Genomic DNA, 15797 nt, shown 5'->3' on the forward strand with positions numbered 1-15797 from the left:
TTGATCATTTCAATGTGAAACTTTTGAAACTTGCTGCACCAATTATTATTTGTGACTCTCTTGCCTATGTCATTTTTCAATGTACACTTCTGTATTTCCTTCTCATTGGAAACTTGCAAACATCACACCTATATAAAAATGGTGACAATCAGAAGTAACTATAGACCTATCTCTGGGCCTAATCTAAATGTTTTTCAGGCTTTCCTATACTTTTCCATTTTCCGAAACACTGATCTTTGCCACGAGGGTACAGAAGATTCCTGTTTAGTGATGTGCACTCATATAATCCATAGCAAAGGATAGAAAACTTAAAACCTTATGTATGAAATATTGTATACCTTACTGGTCGTTAACAACCTTTTTTTTTTGCTTTTTACATAATATCAAACTTTCCAGCAGGAATAAGTTTATAATTGTGAAAACAAACAAATAAGAGGAAGGGTGGTGTCAATATAAAAGTTCAGTAATTCCAAAAATAGTATATCTATATGTATTTTGGAACAAAATGTATGGTAGCTTCCATGGGAAGTATTTGGAAAATATATTTTGTGTTTATTAATCGATTTCCTGTTTTTTAGATTACTCCATTCCCTGGGCTCCCTTCATTATGAGAGATGGCCAAAAAAACTAACAGCACCCTGGACATGTAATTCAATTTTCGTTCCGTTGTTGTAAATAGAAGTATTTAAAGACATTTATTTACCACTGACCCCGTAGACGAACGCGCTGTGATATGATAAGCCAAGCGTTTATTTTCCATACATTTTCTTCTACGTCTCCCGAGATTAATACTTTAAAAAATAACACTATTTATTCTCGAGTTTATCATAAAACGATATAAAAATATTTTCAAAGCTTTAATAAATGACCGTGTGGGCGCGATTTAAAATTGGCTGTTTTATCATTTTATTATATGACATAATTGTGATTTTTTTTTCGAGAATCTTTCAGTTGCAGTTTTGAATAGATCATTTAAACGCACGGGTTCTGCGCAAAAGCCAAAATTCAAAATAGAAATCACAAATGACAGGCAGGCGGAATAGTAAAACTCACGAATTTGATTTTAATTATCATTCAACAATTAAACGTGCAGTATAATATACACGAATCTACAGCAGGTCTGTTATTTAGGCTGCTCAGCTAAAGACGTATATGAGAAAGGATATCAGACGATTGATCTTATTTGATACATAGGTAAGTCAAATATTTGATGTTTCGTCTGCTTATGCAATTAATGTTGTCCTTTCTTTCGTTCGCTCTTGTTCTCTCTATTTTTCCCCTTTCTGATCTTTTCTGTCTGTCTTCCTTTCTCTTTATGTTCCTCTTTTATCTTTCTGTTCCTGCTTCTTATTTCATATACTCATATACTTATGTAAATTATGTGTTCTTTTTTATTTCCCTCATTCTTTTTTTTTTTCTCTTTGCCTTTCTTACTTTCTTTATTTTTTTGTCCTGGCAAGTAAAAAAGGGTCTTTTTTCGCGGCTGGGCGCGATACGCGAGTATCTCATTTAGGGTAGGCCTATCAAAACAACAAAATGGGAAAAAATGTATAGGCCTACCTTAATCGCACAGATGTTACTCAACAAGGGTAAATTTGGCGCCATGATGCCGACAGAAATAAGTTTAAGGTTAAATTCTGGGTAAAATTGTACTCATAAACTTCTTAAAATGTGTGCTTGTTCACTGGTTTTTCTTCAGGCATCTTGATTGATAGCTATACTGGCGGTTCATCGCGACTCATAAGGCGACGAAAAAAGAAAACCCTGTTCTACGGGCCCGACCGACCCAGATTTTGAACAAATTGGGAATTTTTTTTTCCTGTACAAATGAATGCCGACCCAAATTTCGGAAATTTCAGGAACAATTTTTTTGTTTGTTTTGATTTTCTCAAATTTTTGGTGATTTTTTGATCATTTCCAAAAAAAATAAATAAAAAAAAAGGCCGACCGACCGACCCTCCGCCCGTAGAACAGGGTTTCTTTTTTTTCGTCGCCTAACAGTAAAATACTTGCTTAGGGTAGGAAAAGAACCACATTAGGACTTGCTTTAGTTCTTCTTAAAACGCGGGTGATATACCGTACAACTTGTAATACAAGTGCCCCGGGTTTGTTTCTATTTTCCTGATGCATACTTTTTAAATCTTGGTTTCTTTCTCTCGTAAAGTTTTATTAAATATTTTACTAAACCCTTTTTCATCGCAGTACATTGCATGGACGTCAATCCGGGGGGGGGGGGGGGTGTCACGGGGACGTGTCTCCATCCCAACCTTGTGATAAAATGACCCATTTTTAACTTCCTTCAGAAAGTTTTAATAACACATCAATTCAAAGCTACACCCTTTTTTGAAATACTGGTTATACCAGCGACTTTAAATGTATGTATACTACGGTATACCGTATTAGTACTGGAGAATATTAGCTATCTACTGAAGATAGCGATACTCAATAAAGAAGTTGGTGATTATTGATGTTCGAATGATTCCATTCCATGGAATTTTATAGATGCCATATCAAAGCGATTATAATAAGCTTTCTTGACAAACTGGTCTTCAATTTAGTCCCGCTATTGGTCCTATATAATCAATTTGTTATAACGTTTTACTTTTGCACAATTAAATGTATTACACGTTTCAAATTGTAACAATTGTTTTGCAATAAACAAACACGTTTTGAGCATGATAAGAGAAAGAAATTGTATGGTTGGATGATTGTATGGACCCCCCCCCCATGTTGACGCCTATAGCCTGTATGTGGGTTTCTGACCAAATTAACCTCATATCGGCCATTTTAGCGCAATTTTTGCGCACTTCGCGCGAATTTATTCCACTTTTGCACCACATTTCATTAGTTTAGATGAGCTTCAATATGGCAATATGCAAAAAGTATGCAAATAAAAGTACCATGAACATTTATGCATAGATTTTTAGCAAATATTGGCAAAAATTATATATTAATGAGCTTTTTTTAGTCACTTTAGCTCATTAACATTAGGGGTATAGACTATATGTATTGTTGGTCGAAGCAACCAAGAAAAAAAAAAAAAATCGATTTTCATCATCTAAATAAATATAATATTGAAAAATAACACTTTGATGTTTTTCAAAAGTTGAAGTTCATTCTATAAATACAAATCATATACTTTGAAAACTTGCTTGATTTATTGTTGTTAATGAGTTATGTACTTTTTACAAAAGTGTTGTTGTTTCAGCCCTCTTTACAACATAACTCAAGAACCACATGACCTACAAAAGTATATCTTTGATATTTTAATTCTTCTACACACTCGCTATGAAATGATCAATGCAATTTTTGCCAAAGCTCACTGCCATTCACAAGATGCTGTGAAATACCAAATCGCAACAGTTTAAAATAGTTGCTAACCTTAACTACAATGATTATTGATAAAAACAATGAGATACAACAATAATTATAAATTGATGTATTAAGAAAACAGTATGTCCGATTTGCGTCAAACAAAAGGCATATTGATCAGCGTACTTTGCCCTATTACTCAATTAATCTGTTAAGGTTAGCAATTAACTATTTTAAACTGTTGCGATTTGGTAGTTCACAGCATCTTGCGAATGGTAGTGAGCTGTAAGCTGAGCTTTGGCAAAATTGATCATTTCATAGCGAGTGTGTTAGAAGAATTCAAATATCACATACTTTTGCAAAACGTATACTTAACTTATTAACAACAATAAATCAAGCAAGTTTTCAAAGTATATAATTTGTGGAATGAACTTGTGCAAAACATCGAAGTGTTATTTTTCAATAATATATTAATTTAAATAATGAAAATCTATTTTTTTTTGCTGCCTCGACCAACAATACATCGTGTACCCTTAAAGACATGCTTAGAGTATTTCCTAATTTCCAGAAACATCCTCATATACCACCTTAAGAATGTTAAGATGGATCAGTTCCGAAAACGTAACAGTATTAATCCGGAGGTCGGTGTACTATAAAAAGTCATTTTATGACGTGCAAGTGTAGGCCTACTTCATGTTTTAGCCCTGCTGGTTTTTTTACCGAGAACATCAACAATGATTCAATTAAACGGGAGAAAAAGGAGTCTTTTGATAACTGTAATACTTCAAACCGAATTTGTTCTGTTTCTTGGTAATGGTAATCATTGGTAATGATGTATAATTACATGTTTTTGACAGATGATTAACATTATAGTTAACTACCGGGGTTAACAACAGGATTATTTTTAGTCGTAAATGTATGCGATCAATCAATGTTATTAACATCGTTGTTTGAAGCTGTTTTTAACATAGTTTCATGAAGCTGTTTTTAACATAGTTTCAATGAATCCCGAGAGTTGAATGCGGAAACGACCACACTTGTAACGGAAATGGTCATAAATCATTTTATTCTGTATTTCATCAGTAACATCAAAATCAGAATTCCATGTATATTTAACGTTGGGCAAGCCACAGGATTGTTCCGTCCTTTGGCGGGGATGTTAAGCCTTATCCTTGACAGTTTCACTCTTTCCAGTTGTTCGGACAGTCACAATTTTATAGTAAGCCTATATTGTCATCATCTGTGCTACCAAGATGTATACAAACATATTATTACAGATTTTGTTATGCTGTGATTGTGACTGATTCTATTTCCGGAATAATTAATCTACACCGATATATAATTAAACCACTTCAATATTTCAAAAAAAAATTATACAAACTGATAAATTTTAGCTTATATCTCATTCTTGATTTGTATCGCTATTTTTTCATAACCGATCATGACAGTAGTTAGTAATTGAACGTGAAACGTGTCTCGAATCATGTAGGTCTATTTCTGATTTGCTAGATCAAAACTCTAAACAATCATCAAAAATTAAGATTTGTTTTTGTTTTTCATTTTTTGTGTTTTTGTGAAGAGTATTGCTGTACTAATCCATGTAAAGATAAGATCGAACACGGATACTTGTATTATGCAATCGAACGAAGTCTCATATTTTTATCAACTATGTCGTTTCTTCCTTTTTGCCAATTCGTAACATGAAAACACACCAAATGATAATTTTATTGGCTTTTCCTTCAATTTTAAGCCATTCCTAACAAATTACGACAGTTTTATTCAAAATAGGCCTATGAGGATTGAGCAGCAATTTTGGAGCTGAACTTCAAAATCAAGGGTCTTTCGGAGCTCTATTTTGGTCAAATATAGGGAGTCTTTCGCGAGCTGCGAAATCCAAAAGGGGGTGTTTCCGGGGGAACATACCCGTATGGTCATTTGTGTTGAGCGCCCCACCACTCCCGGTTTGGCCCGTTAACTTGCAATTGTGCAAACTGTCGCTTGCACCGTTTTCTTAATTTTCAATTTTTATAGTAAAATGAAAGACCAATATAGGTTTTATCGATATCTCCTTTCCTTCATCTGATTACATAGTGTTTTAATTATACGAGATTCGTGATATACTTTTGGTTTAAATCGTATCTTGATATTGATGCTTACAAAATTCCTGCGAAAGTAGTTCAACTTCAAAATGATGGAACTGTATTATTTTTCTGAAAAGGCATCCTCCTCCCCTGGACTCTGCTTACGTCTGTGTCAACCATTAACTCAAACTCTTCTAAACCTTATCGTTACAGACTGCACGCACGATCACAATGAATCTAATACACCTCACCACACGGATCAATTTCTTAGCTGCGCTTCTGTCTACCTGGTTTTTTATACGTCTCCATTGCATGGCCCATAGAATACGACTACCCGATCTGATGTCCGACAGAGAGATCTCATCAAGTATCTTGGCAACCTTTGTATCTCGGAGGAGTAGTAGCGGTGGAACCAGCCCAGAACATCATGCTGCCATACCAAATTGCCAACCGTCGAGGAATTACAATACTATCAATATTGTGCTAGATATTCCGGTTAGTATGAAGATATTATTCTAAAAAAAGTCCTGTCTGACCATGTAGTACATCACGGTGATTTATACCACCGGAATGTGGACATTCTGTACTCGAAAGTCGGGAGTATAGCATCACATGTTCACGTTTGTTCCATAAACCATACAGCATGTACAGTAGCTTACAGTGGTGCTATTATCCATTCGGGGTTCACGGGGATCAGGAAAGACGACACTGTGTTCAAATTTGCTTAATGTTGTCCAGCAAGAATTTACTTACACAATATAGCAGATGTTTATGTGTAAAAATGAAATGAAAAACTACCATGATTTTGTGTTATTTTACCATACTGAATCTCATTACAAAAATAAACTAACAATAGGCCTACTGTATGCATGTAGGACTATTGGTACAAACATGCCTATATACAAATAGTGATTCTAGAAACACTCATGATGATGCGCTTGTCTAAGGCAGCTCTCTACAACTAGTATGAATTTATACTACTTCCAGGTTGAATTTTCCAACTAATGTTCAACTGATGATAGATATAAGCCTGGCAGTCAACTTGGTCAACTTATTTTGACTGTTTTGCTGCAGTTTGCAAGTATTTTACCAGCTTTTATATTTCATGCTCTGTATCAAACTGGATGCTCATGGCTACTACCATTACATTGCACAGGACAGTGAACTATGCAATCAATATCATCCTCATTGGACTTGTGTTGATACATATTGATCTGGCTTCATTAGATTCAATATTGTTGAGATTTAACTCAATCAAATCTCACACCACCACAATGGGTGTATATACCAGAATTGAGCTACTTCAACATCAAAATAATAAGACTTGTAATGACAAACTTCCTCAAGATGTTTGTCATTAGGGTATAGAGAGAGATGAAGTTAGACCCACACGCCGTGGTGTTAAATCTGGTCTCAAAATGAAACAGAAAAGAGCTCACTATGATAAACATACATTCTCAGCCCAATCCAGTACTGCTTTCAAGAACAATACTTACCTAAATGTATGTCAGTGGAACGCACGTAGTATAAGGAACAAAACAACAACATGTTCGGACTTGGTAATGGATCACAAAGTAGACATTATGTTTCTTACTGAAACTTGGTTGTCTGTTGATTCAGATCAAGTAGTAATTGGTGAACTGACACTACCAGGGTTCAATTTCATCAATATGCCCCGTAAAACTGACAAACATGGTGGAATTGGTGTTCTTTATAGATCAACACTAAAGCTGCAGATTTACCCTTCTGATTTCCTTGCTACGACATTTGAACATGTTATCATAATTGACAAAGAAAGAAAGATCAAGTATGTCATTGTTTACAGGCCTCCCCCATCGTCTGAAAACAAATTCACAACATCCAGGTTCCTCTCCGAGTTTGACGATTTCTTAATGTTTGTGAACACGTTGAGCGGAAAGATCATTTTCTTAGGTGACTTTAATGTTCATGTAAATAAGCCAGAGAGAGCTGATGTTGCCCACTATTTATCATCTTTAGAAGGAATTGGTTTTCACCAACATGTTGTGGGGCCTACACATATAAGTGGTAACACATTAGATCATGTCATGTCCCGTACCGATGAAAATCTGGTTCTTCAATGTACTGTTGGAACAAGGTTATCAGATCATAACGTCATCCACTGCAAGCTCAATGTTGAGAAACCTAGCGATCAAAAGGAAATTATTTCCTCCCGTAAAGTGAAAGACATAGATTCAGTGTCTTTTGAAAGTGACTTCCACTCAGCGCTCATCTCTTTGAATAACACCCCTGATGATGCTAACGCTGTTGTTGAAATGTTTGAGAAAGCAGTAATCCTAACCCTGGACAAGCATGCCCCTGCTACGGAAAGAACTTGTAGCCGTAGGGTTCGTCAGCCATGGTATAGTAAAGAAATTCATGAAGCTAGAAGAGTTCGACGCAAATTGGAAAAGAAATGGCGAAGAACTGGTCGATTAGAGGTGCACCATCAACTCTATCTTGACCAACATAAGCTTGTTAATACCATGATTGAAAGTGCAAAGAAGGCTTATTTTAACCTAAGTAATGTTGTGTATGAACTATCTGAGTTTCCATTGTTAAGTGAGAATGATATGTCCAAACTTATCCAAGGGTTTTCAGCAAAAAACTGCTTGCTTGATTGTATTCCCACATGGTTTATAAAGAGTAATCTTACCACATTTGTACCAATTATAACCAAAATTGCTAACATGTCTCTGTCAACAGGTGTTTTTCCAGCTGCACTGAAACATGCCATCATCAGTCCAATCATCAAAAAACCCTCCCTGGATCCTGACAACCTCAAAAATTACCGTCCTGTGTCGAACATTAAATTCTTATCCAAAGTCATCGAGAAGCACGCTGTAAATACCATCAGCAACCACATGCGTGAGTGTAATCTAGGTGAACCTTTACAGTCTGCCTACCGCACTGCACACAGCACCGAAACGGCACTTCTGAAGGTTAAAAATGACATCATGACCTCAATTTATCATCGTGAAGGAGTCTTTCTTGTGCTGCTTGATTTAAGCGCTGCGTTTGATACTGTTACACATAGCATCCTCTTTGACAGGATGGAATCCGAACTTGGCATAAAAGGCAGCGCTCTTATGTGGCTCAAATCATATTTCAGTGGCCGTACTACCAGCATTTCCATCAATGGTGCCCAATCTGCCAATTGTACCTTGGACTACGGTTTGCCACAGGGCTCCATAGTGGGTCCTCTATCTTTCACTGTTTATACCATTCCGATCGGAAGAATTATTCAGAAACATGGCTTATCTTACCATCTTTATGCGGATGATGTTCAACTTTACATCAGTTTTGATCCATCCAGTACCTTGTCTATTGACTCAGCTCTCTCCAAACTTACCAAGTGCATTAGTGATATCCAAAGTTGGATGACATGTAATAGGTTAAAGCTGAACAATGACAAAACTGAATTTTTTGTTGCTTTATCATCTTTCAACAAACGCCGCATGCCTGCTGTCAAACTTCACATTGGTAATATTGTGATTGAGCCTACTGAGACCGTGCGCAACCTTGGTGTCGTTTTCGATAGCCAAATGTCCATGTCCACCCAAGTTACTTCTCTCTCACGCAGCATAACCTACCATCTCCGTAACATCTCTCGCATTCGTCATTTTCTAGACTTTGATACTTGTAACAATGTTATTCGCTCACTCGTTCTATCCAGATTGGATTATGGTAACATCTTACTTTTGGGTTCGAATGTCACTGAAATTGCTCGTCTTCAAAGACTAGAGAATTGGGCAGCCAAAATAATTTTTCTTGCAGCCAAGAAAGACCATGCTACCCCATTGCTCCGCGAATTGCACTGGCTGCCCGTGAGGGAGAGAGTCTACTACAAAGCCATGTTGTATGTTTACAAGTGCCTTGCTGGCTTGGGGCCGGATTATTTGGCATCCTCCTTGTCATTATATATCCCTGGAAGACGAGGACTTCGATCTGCCACCGATGCCACTCGCCTGCATGTGCCCAAACTCCACTACCGTTCATTTAAGTCAGCCGCTGATAAGGCTTTTGCTTTCACAGCTCCTAAGTTGTGGAACCAGCTACCTGTTTCAGTCCGCTCCTCCAACTCTTTGCCAGTGTTCAAAAAAAGGGCTGAAAACATTCCTGTTTTCAGAAATATAATTGCTTTTATTGCATTTGCTTATATTCTGTCATGTTTTTGCTATATTTTTTCTTGCTATGTTGTATTGAGCGCTGTGATCATTTGAAATGGCGCTATATAAAAGCCTATTGTATGTATGTATGTATGTATATGTATATAGCAAATTATTCGTTTCTAAGGTCGTCTTGAGATGAACTGATAAAAAACCCAAAACGTGCATTGAAGGTATAATCATTCAAGTAGATAAGACGACAGTACGTTATGCTTTTAAATATTTTTCAAATTTTATTTCTTCGATTTTTTTACCAGGACCTTTATATGGCATTATGCTAGTTTGAAAGAATATTTGCTTATTTAAAGGAGTATGGCCCGGTTTCATCACATGCCGTTGACCCCGTTCGGATCGTTCATTTATCGGGTTTCATGCCGGTAACAATCCATTGTTTAAACATTTGGCTATCATATGCAAATGACAGCCAAATGTATAAATAACATAATTAATGAACCGTATGAGCTGATTTTTTCATAATCTTATCCATTCAAGAGGATCATCAATCAGGAAAGACGTCATTATACAGCACTTTTAGGTGCACGGACATGAACGCGGTGTGACAGTAATTTAACCCGATGTCACGTGATCCGCTGTTACCAATTATAAATCAATCGGCAATCTGGAATGGCACCAAATTAACATCACACGTTCACGTTTGTTCACCTCAACGCTTTACAGGATGTGTTCACTTCATATAGTCCAATTATCTATATTTAGTCAAAAGGGGGCCTTCTTTGCGAAAAAATTAACAAACACATAATTATTACTAACATTACATTATTACATTACATTACTAACAAGAAACAAAGCGCCGAACTACAAGTGGTCAGAGAGATTGCAATTTCTAAACGTACGTACCCGGCGTGCGTATCGAACGTACGAAATCTATTCAAAATCACTCTGCTTTGACGGAATTTTGAATAGATTCCACGTACGTTCGATACTACGTTTGCAAATCGCAATCTCTCTAGCGTAATGTATTTGGTATCGGGCTTTTTAAAGGTCCATTCAGAGATCCCAGTGAAAGTGTAAAATAATATTTAAAAAAATTGTGTATAAATATTGCAAGTGAAGGATAAGTCATTCAAATTGTATTTTTGAAATGAAAAATTTTGTAAAAAACGAGGAAAATGGTGCTGACGAAGCTTTAGGCCCCACACTTTCATTTAAAATGACATATTTTTGTCTTTTAATACACGGCTTTCGGCATAACCATTATGTGCAGGCTACGTTATCTAACAATGGTGCAGAAAACTTAATTTTGACGACATTTTCCAAATGAGAAAACCGCTGAATCGGCCTAACATTAACACTTACCTTTTCAATTGAAATAAATATCTAAACATTGATTAAAAATATATATAAGAAAGAATAATAGTTTGCATAGGCGTAGATCCCGGGGGGATGGGGGGGATTTATCCCCCCCCAATATTTTGTCAGGGGGGGGATGGTCCATACAATCATCCCCCCCCAATGTTGACGCCTGATAATGGGTTTCTGACCAAATTAACCTCATATTTGCACATTTTAGCCCCAAAAGTGCAAATTTTCGCGCGCTTCGCGCGCATTTAATCTACTTGTACACCATATTTCATCAGTTTAGCTTCAAAATAGCAAAAATTTTCACGCGCTTCGCGCGCATTTATAGCATAAACTAATTTTGTCGCCAAAGGGTGCTGGATTGACTATACTTCAAGATTTTTTTCCAACTTCATCCCCCCAATGTCAATAAGACATATACGCCACTGATAGTTTGTCTTTGTGGTAACAGCCCGTATCTTCTCTTGGCACATGACAACATACGTTATTTACGGCAAAATTATCCACGTGGTTCGTGCATTACATCAATTATTCTAGGAGAAACTTGGTCATGAAAAATGTCATTCCTTTCAATTGTAGAGATGCAACATTCTTGTTTCTCATTTGCGTTTAGAAATAGAATTCCTATATTTCCGTAATGATGCCAAATATAATTATTATTTAGAGTTTCATAGGTGCAAAACAAGAGGTGGGCCTACGCAAATAATACGTCATGAGTGATGAGAGGGTGATCTTAATGTACTCATTTTCTACACTATTTTTTGTAAAATTTGGGGATTTAAATTTTGCTTAGCTCTTCTGAATGATCATTTTCTTCTTTGTAATAACTTTTATATTACCTGTAATGAAAATCACATGATTTTACATAATTACATAAAGAAGCTAGTGTATACATAATTTATATTTTATGTCCTACGCGCAAAATGGAGAGATTGCGCTTTCCAAACGTATTTTTTACGTATCGAACGCCCGTGTAATCTATTCAAAATCACTCTCCTGCAGTCCTGTGACGGGATTTTGAATAGATTGTACGGGCATTCGATACGTACGTTTGGAAATTGCAATCTTTGAAGAGACTGAAAAACCTACAAATACTCTTGAACAGATAATAGGTAACAAAAAGATTTGACGCTTTTTTGCGCTCTGTTTTAAACGTTAATACATAGACATTATAAGGTTTTGAATTAAATCAAATACTGGAATTTTTGAATTTTCTTGCTACGTTGCGTCTGAAACCATCAGACTTCATCAGGCAACTGACCCGCTTGGCTGGTCATGTGACACTTTGCCTGATGAAGTCTGATGGTTTCAGACGCAACGTAGCAAGTTGCAAAAAATGTAAATTCCAGTATTTAATTTAATTCAAAACCTTGTGATTCTATACGACTGGATGACTGAGAATATTCACTACATAGACATTATCTAATAACATTAATCAGAATGTATCTAATTTGTTCCTTAACAGATAAACGAAGGTGTCATCGGCACAATGGAAGAAAATTGTTCACAAGATTTCAGTCTAGTTGGAGACAGATGCCGACATAACTACCATTACGACAGGAGGCATCGCGTCAACATTTACAACTTGACAGCAAGTTTACAACCAGTTCTTAGTGGCTATATTAATGTGAGACATTGTATAGGAAAATGAAAATAGTTTAAACGAACTTCATGAGTTTTAGATCATGGACAGCCACATACCGTAAAGATTCGCCTATTGGCGCACATGGGATACCTAAAATTCAAAATCATAAGGGAGTCCGTGTGCGCCATTAGGCGAGATTATACGGTATAATGGTGAATTATTATGATTTGCCGAATTTTGCCGAGAATGCCGAATGAATATTCGTCTGTTAGTCATATTACGCATGAAATCGCATAAAGTGAGAATACAGAACAGGAGCTAACAGGTATCAGACGGTCGCGGTAGTACCGTCACCACCTGACCGCCACTATTAACAGTCAGGGCGGATGCGATATCGCCATTTTTGACTTATAGCCATTGGATTAACACATAATCATGAAATCTTCACAAACAATTCTAAATGTGTTATGTGGTGTCAAAGCAAAATTATTCTAAAACCGTTGAGGTCCGACAAAGTACCCCACTAGTAGTATATATGTTGTTTTTCAATTTGAAACTGCTAACCGTCTTACTGTCAGCATTGTAGTTTCCTCAGCCTCGTACGTCACGTGTCGTGTGTACTTTACCGTCTGACTATTAAATTTATTGATGCTGCCCTCTGACTCTTTTAAACGTTCATTCTTATTCGGCATTATGTGAAATCAGAACAAAATTTAATTTATTACGACTTGACTTTAGTACTGCAGATTAGTGAATCAATGTAACCCAAGGTGATACAAGCAACATATAATTGGCATGATGTTCTCTCTTCGTAGGTCAACTATTTGGAAAAACATGTCAGCCAACGTTAGCCATTCGTGTAATCTCATATATCCAAGGTCAAAGTTTATACAGGGGTCAAAATTAAATTGCTAAAATTTTGGCACCATTTCTATACTCCTCTCTAACCAATTCCAAAATACTCCAAATATATATTTTATGATCATAAGGATCAGAAAGTATAGATCTACTGCTTATCTAGTTATATGAGCAAAATGGTTGAATGTTAACATTTGGACTCTACATGGGTCAAAACAAAATATTTTCTCTGATTTTAATGAAAATGTTCACAAAATGTTCGTCAATACGAAATAGTTTGCAATACCTGAGATGTTTTGTTATCTAGGTAACTGAAACGGTCATTAGGCCTACTTTATCAGTCCTATTGGTTGTGACCTATTTTGCTGTGTTTCCTAGGTAACCAAGTATCCTAGATAGTACATACTATTCTTTTTCTTAATTACTCAAGTGTCCTAGATAGTACAAACTATTCTTTTCTTAAATTCTAAAGTGTCCTAGATAGTACAAACTATTTTTCTTAATTACTATACAAAACGAAAAATTTGAGACTATTTTCATCAAAATCGGAGGAAATTTTCCGTTTTGACCTATGTGAAGCCCAAATGCTGACCTCCGACCTTTCTGCTCATAACTCCGGAACGATAAATCGTAGATATGTCAAACTATATATTTCCTGAATCCATAAGACCAAAGGAATATTTTGGAACTAGTTGTAACAAAATTTGAGCAGCTTTGACATTTTGACAATGTATACACTTTGACCGCGGAATTATGGGATTGCAGAAAGGGCAAAGGGCTAACGTTGATGAGCATAATTTTCCATATAATACAAGGAGTGATGCCAATTCTATTGCTTGTATCACCTTGTGCTCGATTATGACTCCAAATTTGATTAATCTGCCGTACTGCTGCCGTACTAATTCCCCAGCAAACACACAACGTTTTACCGAAAAGGTTTAATGTCGGGTTATAAAGGGTTATAAAGGGTATAAAAACGAAATAACATTTGTAAAACACTATTGACAAAATATATTTACGATGCCATTTGAAATAATCACTCACTGGTTATTTTACAATAACGTTTTAAAAACGTATTCATGATCTTTATATTACCCGATCTTTATATAACCCGACAGAAAACGTTTTGAATAAACGTTTTAAGAACATTGTTACAAGGGTTACTTGTATAAAGATGGAAACTTTGGAGAGGTTTTGTGTTAAGGGCTGGGGTATGGACGTTTGTACAATTACTTCATAAAATTCAATTTAAGAATACTTTCGTATATAGTGTAATAAAGGTGGGTGAACCTTTGGACAGTATTTATTGTGGGACATTAGAGCACATCAGACATATCGAATTGCATTCTGAATACGAAGCATGTCCTTCTGATATCAAATTATTTTGATTTTTTGAAATTTGCGATATAATACAAATTTTATGGCAAATGATTAAAAATTGATAATTTTGATATTTAACAGTCCTTGAAAAAAAAAGGCTCGAAGTAAACTTTAAATCTAATGATATGTAGGGGCCTACTCATAGTGTATGTAGCTGGGATGAAAGGCCGATGATCAATTGACAATTTTGACCTTTCGTATTGAAGGTATGGATTTTTCCCCCAAACAGCAACAAAATTTAGGTCTTCAAATGTATATCTTCAATATGAAAGGTAAAATTTTCAATTGATCGACGGCTTTTCATCCTAGCTACATACACTTTATGTACATATCATTAGATTTATAAAGTTTACTTCGAGGACTGTTAAATATCAAAAAATTTTAAAATACCACATTTTTATAATTTGTCACAAAATTTGTATTATATCGCGAATATCGCGGAAAAAATCAAAATTATTAATATCAGAAGAAAATTTCTCGTATTCAGGATGTAATTCGATAGGTCTGGTGTACTCCCAGCTCCCACAAAAAATACTGTGCAAACGAGTAAAACGTTAATAGCAGACCCCTTAAGCACAGTAAATGTTTAAGATTGCAGGGGCACTTGGTAAGAGTGCACAGAAATATAGAAAAGTTGGCTTGTTAGGGATGATGTGGAAGAGGCGGTCACTCGGACGAGTTGCTTAATTATTTATGTCATTTATCGACATCAAATATATATAAATTATATTATTTTAGTTGTACATAATGTGAAATTTTTGTTCTAATGGAGGCGACTGTATTGGTTTTTTTAATACCTTGTTATGTGTTGTATAATTGAAAAAAAAAAGATTCGATGGAGGAGCCTTCTTGACCTCGCATTTATTATTTTATAATTACGTGATACCATTCTTGTCCTCGCTTCGTTATGTAATATTGCTTTTCACCCCATAAACCAGGCAGGAAAGTGTCAATTATAGGAATGGTCTATGATGGTACCGGCAGCTCCGGTCCCGCGCAGCTGCCCTAATTCGACAAAACCACTTTTACTTCCCTTTGAAAAGTTTTTCCCTTTGAAATAGATTTTTGATGTTT

General features: G+C 35.9%; 1 long non-coding RNA gene across 1 annotated transcript; it reads left to right on the forward strand.

The window, feature by feature from the left end:
- The first annotated feature begins 1092 nt into the window (after window positions 1–1092).
- Window positions 1093–13456, forward strand: LOC140151938 (uncharacterized). Its single transcript, XR_011859003.1, has 3 exons — window positions 1093–1194; window positions 5607–5888; window positions 12366–13456. It is a non-coding gene; the product is annotated as an uncharacterized lncRNA (long non-coding RNA).
- The last annotated feature ends 2341 nt before the right edge of the window (window positions 13457–15797 follow it).

This window comes from Amphiura filiformis, chromosome 5, assembly GCF_039555335.1.
Source record: "Amphiura filiformis chromosome 5, Afil_fr2py, whole genome shotgun sequence".
In the NCBI taxonomy this organism is placed as follows: domain Eukaryota; kingdom Metazoa; phylum Echinodermata; class Ophiuroidea; order Amphilepidida; family Amphiuridae; genus Amphiura; species Amphiura filiformis.